Source organism: Mus caroli, unplaced genomic scaffold (assembly GCF_978045245.1).
Source record: "Mus caroli unplaced genomic scaffold, Mus_caroli_1 scaffold_15, whole genome shotgun sequence".
Lineage (NCBI taxonomy): Eukaryota > Metazoa > Chordata > Mammalia > Rodentia > Muridae > Mus > Mus caroli.
The window spans coordinates 49,464,614-49,473,138 of record NW_028227270.1 but is presented as its reverse complement, the minus strand read 5'-3'; positions in this window follow the sequence as shown (position 1 = coordinate 49,473,138).

Sequence of the window (8,525 nt, the reverse complement as noted above, 5' to 3'; positions counted from 1 at the left end):
TTCCATCCTGTCTGCCTTCTGCTCAGTGCAAGGATTTGTGTGCATGTCTCTCTGCTCCACAACCTGCACACACAGCCTTACTGTATCCTTTCTAGTCCTGCTTCCAGCCCACCCACCATCTTCCGGTCCAGAGATTCCCCCAACCCTGAACTTTCTACCCTGCACCTACCTTTATAGTCTTGTCTGACATCCAGGAATGCCCTGGGCTCCCACTCTGCTCATTTCTGAAAGGCATAGAGCATAGTCTTAGTTGTAGCACCTACATCCATCAAGTGGACCTCTCTTAGATAATGGGCTTACTGATGGCATACTAGGAACACACAATCATGCTTACTCAAATTTACAATAGTACAATTCGGTTCCTTTTCTTTCAATTGTTAGCTGTGGGTACTAGGGATACAGCCCAGTCCATGAAGTGTCTGCCACACAAGACTGAAAACTTGAGGTTGGGTTCACCAAGACCCACATAGAAAACTGGAAGTAGTTATGCAAGTCTCTAATCCAATGCTGGGGAGTAAAACAAAGCAGATCACTGGAGCTCATTGGCTAGCTATCCTTGTCAGTCTGATGAACTATAAGGGAGGAAACCCTTAATCAAAACAAATAGATAAATAAGTAAATGATAGTGATTGAGGAAGGGAAAGACACCTAAAGACAACATGTCTCCTATATACATGTGTGTGTGTGTGTGTGTGTGTGAGTGAGAGAAACTATAGAATGTTACATGGATGCAAATATTAAATGCAATATTCTTATAACATCACAAAAGGGTTGTCTCTTACTGTTAGATCCTTTATTTGTGTATGGCTTTTCCCCCCTCTGAACTATCTTTGCTTGTTCCAATGACAAAGAATGCAATGTACTCTCAGGAGAAGGACACACCATCTTTGGTAGGACAATACAAGACAAGACCATGTTCAAAGGCATCCCTCTCTGGTAGAACAGTTATTCCACAGAACAAGCAAAGAACTTCCTTGGGTAGGCTTATGTCCTTATTTGTAACATGAAGGTGCCAACATAGGTTTCTTATGTATGGCTTATAAGAAATGACCAGGCTTGACTGATACAGAGGGATTTTGGTTTTGTTTTTTATTTGTTTGCTTGCTTGTTTGATTCTATCTATCTATCTATCTATCTATCTATCTATCTATCTATCTATCTATCTATCTTACAGAGTTGGGAGTCATATATAGTCATTTATTGGTCACTTCAAAAGATAAAATAGTGGTCCCTCCTTCTGATCCTTAGAACCCTCTTTCTTCAGGATGGAGTTTGGATCATGCTTGCAAATGCTCAGGTGTCCATGGCTTCACTTCCTGTCAAGCCAGCAATAGGCCTATACCCTGGACTCTGCACCCACAGTGATGATAATACTGCATTCACCCCAAATAAGGCTTGAGTATAATTCTTGGGCCCAAGGTAATGATAGAAGTGAATGAAAGCAAAGCTTTGCAAGCAAGCTGCAGAGGATCTGAACTCACGTGCCTGGTGCTGTCTGTGATAGACAGACACCCAGCACTGGGAGGGAGAGTTATTTCTAAGTTGGAGTAGCTATTTAACCAGTGTTGCTTCATCTTCAAAATGGTAGAGTGTGGCAGTTATGAGACCATGATAGCTAAGTAAATGATCTTGAATGTATAGAGACATCTCAGCAGCATACACAGTCCGGAACAATGAGGCTGCTGTGCCAAAGGAGGGAACACAGGCCAGAGTGTTGTAGTGGAAGTATGTTGGACTCCATTGTCCAATCAGCACTGACTTTTCAACTATTCCCATGCACACTGAAGAGATGCTGATGACAAGAGACTGGGCACTCCCCAAGTCCCAAAGCACATTTTAGTGAATGCATCACACTTTAAAATGCTGTCTTAGTTAGGGCTTTACTGCTGTGAACAGACACCATGACCAAGGCAACTCTTATAAGGACAACATATAATTGGGGCTGGCTTACAGGTTACAGGTTATCCTTAAGGCAGGAGTATGGCAGCATCCAGGCAGGCATCATGCAGGCAGAGGTGAGAGTTCTACATCTTCATCTGAAGGATACTAGTGGAAGACTGACTTGTAGGCAGCTAGGATGAGAGTGTTAAAACATACACCCACAATGACACACCTACTCCAACAGGGCCACACTTTGTAATTGTGCCACTCCCTGTGCCGACCATATAGAAACCATCACAAATGCGATCCCCTAGAAAAGAGGTGAGCAGAAATCCAGATATGATCAGTCACCTTGTGTTAGCTTTGATTACCCAGACTTCAGCACCCCATCACCCCTACATCTAGACACTATGACTATAAATCACAAAGGTGTCCTGTCTTGGCCCTACCATCTAGAAGCTTTGTGAGCTTTCAATTCTCAGAACAAGAGTTGGTCCTGGCAAGGTTTGAGGGGCAAAGTTGTGTTTGATATTTTTCTGATCCTGTGATAAAACACCATGATCAAGGAGACTTATAAAAGGATGTAGTTTGGCTTACAAACCATGTGATAGTGGGATACAAGCAGCAGGCAGCAGGAATAGGAGCAGGAAATGGAAGCTGAGAGCTCACACTTTGATTCACAAGCACAAAGTGGGAAGAGAGAGTGTGAAGGAGCACGAGGAATGGTGAAAGGCTTTGAAGTTCCTGTAGCCTACTTCCTCCAGCAAGGCCACACCTCTTAAACCTCCCCAGACAGCACCGCCCACTGGGAACCACAAATTCAAGTACATAAGTCCATAGGGGGGGTCATACTCATTCAAACCAACCACCACAGCAGTTACGTGTAATGTCAAGGCAGATCAGCCTTGAGGCTGTATCCCCAAACCTCCTGGCATTGGAGGATACACTGTCTTGTCAACCAAGAATTTAGAATGATTTGGTAATCTGGGTGTGAACTTAACAGCAGTAGTACGCATCTCAAGGCTTCCCACTGAACTGTGTGCATAAAGAGCTGTGTGTGTGTGTGTGTGTGTGTGTGTATGCATATATGTGTGTGTGCGTGCAAATATGTATATATATATTGTTTATATAATACATATTATGTATTATATTGTATATTGTTTATATAATACATATTATGTATTATATAAACAATATATATATAAATTGATTTGGTAATCTGAGTGTGATATCTGTAAAACTTACAGCAATAATGGGCATCGCAACACTTCCCACTGGACTATGTGCAATAGAGCTCTGTAGCTTATTCCACCACACAATGTCTTTGTGTCAAGATACATATTTAGGAATGCTTAATTTGTGAATATTGACAATGAAACAGTAGCAGTTGACAAGCATACTGCTTCACTCTGACATGCTGTGCAGTTAGCTCACTATACACCATTTGAATGGTTTAGATATGAGGATTGATTAGCCCAGTTTTATATTGTGATAAACATTTCCAGTGGACCTGAGTATTCCTTTTTGGAAATGGTGGCTGAACTTTTCATACTTAACTACTTACCAGTAATATTTATGTCTAGAGTCTCAATGCCTAGCCTTACAAAGTAGAAAGTAAACCACGTGGAAGAAGAGAAACTTTTTACTTTTAGAAATTTAACAAGTATCAGGTAACCATCATGCAAGAATTCTGTGAACCACATATGACCATGAAAGGAAGTCTAAAGCCAGCTCCTTTTTTTTTTTGTACCAATAATGTAATGTAACTATTTTTTTGTTCTAAACTCCATGCCAAAATTTAAAACAAATGTTTCCAACAGACTCATTTATGTAAATATGTTAAATTAAAAAACGCCAAAAACAAATTGCCAAGGGGGAAAATGCATCTTTGGATAGTCTTGTGCAACTTCCAGCAGATTTTGTGGGATCAGAAAAACAACACTAACTGTGAAGAGACTTCAAAAATCGATCCACCGAAGCTTTCCCGAGTACTCATCCTGCCTGGTCTCGGAAATGGCCACAGTCTTCAATTTGTGATACTGATGTGACAGACATCTGCCCAGAGACTTGTTTCTGGAAAGATGACAATGGATACACACCATGAACATATCCTTCCACACAGACGATGTCCCCTCAGCAGAGGTGACCTCTGCACATTCTTCACTCCTCAGCTCTGCTGGCTGTAGGACCCTGTGCCATGGATAACCAGTGAAGTGCAACAAAGCCATCAGGATTAGTTTATAGTCACTTAAACATGAAAAAAATCCACACTCCACCTTTCCCCTCAAGGTAACATCTATACATGTGATATCCAGAACAGGGCCTTTCATCCCCCCAAAAAAGAGATATGAACTTCAATAAGGAACTCATGCACACTTTTCTGTTAGAAAGTAGATAGACTTTTAAATTAGCTTTTTCTTTCATTTTTAATTCCAAAATATTGGAATGTATAGGGTCACTGACTTTTGAAGTGGATGCCTGAGTCCTGTACTTTTATCTTCAGAATGCACCCACAGCATGTCGTCAAGCCTGTGCCAGCACTTACATGTCTCTGCAGGTGGCTTATCAGCCTTAGTATGTGGCCAAAGGCACCTGTCTGGTGTTATGTAAAGTCATTTTGCTTCTAAACTAATGCTGTCTGCCTCGTGTCTGGTCTCCCATAGCCTTGCTTGGAACGTTGGTGGATAGGAGTTGATTCATTCTGAGGTCTGAACATGGGAAAGGCAATGAGTTGCCTTCTGGCATCGATGCCTTTGCTAGGGGAACTGAGTCAGTGCCTCCTTCCCATAGATCCCAGGATATTTACTCCTGGAGTTGGAATCTTTCTGGCAAAATTTCTCCTATTCACTACTCCTGAGAGGGCAATGTCTGTGGCGTACGTTCAAGGGCCTCAGAGTCTCCACCAGAGTTGCCTGCCGGGGAGACAGTTTTCAGAAACAGGTCCTCAGCAAAGGGGCATGCTTCACCTTCTTGTCCTCAGCAAGGTCTGATTTCAACACACATAGGAAATGGATAGAAGCAACTATGCCAAGGCCCAGGAACATAGTTAAGGGGCACTTCTTGAAAATTGCTCCTTGAAGATGGTCTTTCGTTTGCTTTCCTGCTGGAAAAGACCAGAATGAATGACGCTGTCACAGATCTCCAGTCTGCCCTGGATGTTTTAGTTTCGTAACTGGTGCAGGAAAGTTCCACTGAGCTGAGGACAGGGACTCTTCACCTGGTCACTTAGGGCAAGCCCTGTGCCCTCTGCAGTCCTGCATGGGTGTGCAGACCCTTTGATTAACCGAGACTCCTGGAGTGTTCTGTGCCACTCCACCGAGGGTCCAAGAAACTTAGCTCTAGTGTATACATCAGCAAAATCCCAAGATCTTCATGTGTTCCTGGGTCTTGAGTGTGTTTTAATGGGTTTTTTTGGAGATTTTTTTCTTCTCAGTCCTTGAAATTTTCCATGCATGTATACAATGTACCTTGACTACATTCATTCCTCAGATCCACTCACAGCTAGAGGTTAGGCTCCCCCAGCATATCTCAGTCTCAATGCCAGGTCATTCATTTGTTTATATAAATTCATTAGTGTAATTAGCACTACGTGGTAGCTTCCCGTGGAGCATGGGATACCTACCAGTGGTCACACCCCTCCCAGCGGGAAAAGTGCCTTTCCCGTTTCCAGCGGCGATGAATTGTCCACAGCTCCTCAGCCACTGCAAGCTACATTTTATGTGTGCTGCTGTTTAAACATGTTTGGTATCTCGGGCAGGTGTCTGAGTGTATTCATTCGAGTTTTGAAATAAATTCTGTTAAAACGAGAGATGAAGATCACCAACCACAGGTGCCACTTCTCATGTCTGCAGCATGTTGCAAATGGGTAGCATGAATGGGACTCTGGGAAATCCTCACAGCCCAGGTCCTGGTCTCACTACAGCCTCGGGTTGCATTCTGCCTACCACATATGTTCGGTAAGCCCACAAAGTCTTTTTACATTTGTTTAAAAGTTGAACAAAAAAATTAAAAGGAAAACAGATTTTTTTGGTCACGTGAACATTCTGTGTCACGTGTTTGCATCATCATATAAAAGCTTCATGGGAAGGCAATGACTCACAATCTTCAGTGTGCCCTCCATGACACAGCAGAGTGGCTATGACACACTGGACGGTCTGTGGTGTGTAAAGTACCACAGGGCTCCTTACCATACTTCCTGGCCCGTGCCAGAGCTGGTGTGACAGCAGTACAAATTTAAACATTTACAGACTCAACATGTACCCACAGGGCCCACCCACCATGTTCTGCTTCAGTCAATGGCCACCACACTGCACGGCTGGATCTGCCTAGTGTTCATAAGAGACACTTGGCATAATTCTTAGGATTTCTTTTTCTGTTTTCAGGCCATCTGGGGGGGAAATACCACTGTCTGTGGGCCATGTATGCTACTGAATCTCTTAATTTCAGGTTGTACCTAAGGCAGCCTAAAGGTGGGACAAGGCAGCATGCTCATGGCCAGCAGGTTTGACACATAGACACCTGAATCAAATGCTTACCCTGTCACACAGCTGCCTCCCAGGTACCATGTATTCATTGTTTTCAAACCATCAATGGGTGTGAGCTAGCTCTCATCAATAGAAATGAAATAAGCCCATGATTTGTATGGCTACTAAGTGACTGTCTAAAATATGGAGCATACACTGTTCTTAAGAAAAGTTCCATCATTTTCAGCTGGGCATTGCAGGGATGAATTCCAACAGTGATTGTGATAGCAATGTGTGTGCACCACAGATTTACATATGCATTTTGTTGTTACTAAATGTTTTATAAGTAAATGAGAATTTATACACACACATATATGAGTCACCTTAGTAATGTATATATGTATACATATACAATATTTATGTACATTAAAAGTATTTCTTTGTTAAGTACTTATACAAAGAGACAAACAAGACAGATAAAGATAGAAACAGAAAGGAGGGAGGGAAGAAGGGAGAAAGGGAGGGAAGGAGATAGAGAAAATGAGAGAGAGAGAGAGAGAGAGAGAGAGAGAGAGAGAGAGAGAGAGAGAGAGATTCTACTTTACATGTTTGCATCATGCAGTGCTTTTCCCAACTGGATGGATGTTCATGGGTGAATGAATTTCCAACCATCTTACTTTCAAGGCCACTACTTTGCCAGCTTGGGCTGAGAATTGCTGATGTGTCCATTAAAGCAATCACAAGACAGGAATAAAACTTGAGAATATAAAGTTTGGAGTCTCCTTGAGGAGAGCTCAGCTTCTCAGTATGGTGTGCTGTTCAGGACCCGAGTGACTGTCAGAATACACCAGGTAGAAGTAGCAGTGTGACCTTGGACATTGATGTTGGTCTGAGGTGAAGCAGATAGGGCAGCAGTGTCCAGTACGGATAATGCATACAGGCAGGGATGCTGGAGAGGGAGGCCAGGAGGGCTCTGTTGGGTCTCAACAAGGATAGTGGCACTGGGATTCCAGAAACAGATTATCTAGTGGTAGTATTTACAAATGCCTACTCAGCAGCAGAGAGCTGGGTCTGAGGCAGATGTCTGCAGTAAACAAGGAGATGGAGCCATGGAGGATGACAAGAGCCCAAGTCATGGAGGGAGGGAGGGAGTGGGGACATGGAGGGAGAATCTGCCTTCAAAGTCTTCACATGTTAGGTTGGCAGAGATCCCAAGGCCAAGCATGAAAACAATACAAGGAAGCCAGGCCCTCAAGGGAAGGATGGATATCTATTGGATTAGATCCTTGAAATGGCTGGTAAAGAGAAGTTTCAGGAATTCATATATACACACATATATACATATATATGTATACACACACACACATATATATATATGTATACACACAGAGATACACACAGACACACTCACACACACATATGTGTGTGTGTGTATGTGTGTGTGTGTTTATATCTGAATTGTTTCTAATTACTGATGCAAGTGTTTGCGCTGATGTATTTCATAGCGAAGATTCAACTCCTATGAATTTCATCTTTTTCCTTTGTCAATACATCTTTCATTTTGGAAAAGATCTAGATTTAAATATAAGTTCCAGAAATAGTACAAAAATACCTCAATATTCCACACCCAATTCTTCTATGGTCGGCAGGCTGCCTCTGCATGGGCACTAGTCACAATTAAAAGCACCGTGCAGACACTGCTGTTAATTTAGTCCCATTTACTCAGTTTCTCTGTGGCTCTTGGTCCCAGGATTCCTGCAGGATCTCCCATTACATACATTCCTTCCATGCCCTCAGGCTCCTCTTTACTGTAACAGTTCCTTATACTCTCCTCATTTTTGATGACTGTTAAATGCCATCAGGACCAGTTGTTTGCTTCGTAGATGGCCTCTTCATACTGGCTTGTCTGGACATTTGCTTATGACTAGAGATACAGACTTGGGGGCTATGGAGCCACAGTTGAAAAATGATACCAAGGGACTGGAGAAAGGGCTCAGTCAGTAAAGTGCTTGCTGTGCCAGCACGAGAGCTGCATGTGATATTCTCAGGAGCAGTGGCACACACATCTGTAATCTCAGCACTGGCGAATTGGTGGCAGTCAATTCTCTGGAACTCTCTGACTTATTGGTCTAAATGAACTGGTCAGCTCTGGTTTCTGGGAGGTGCTCAGAAAACTTAAGC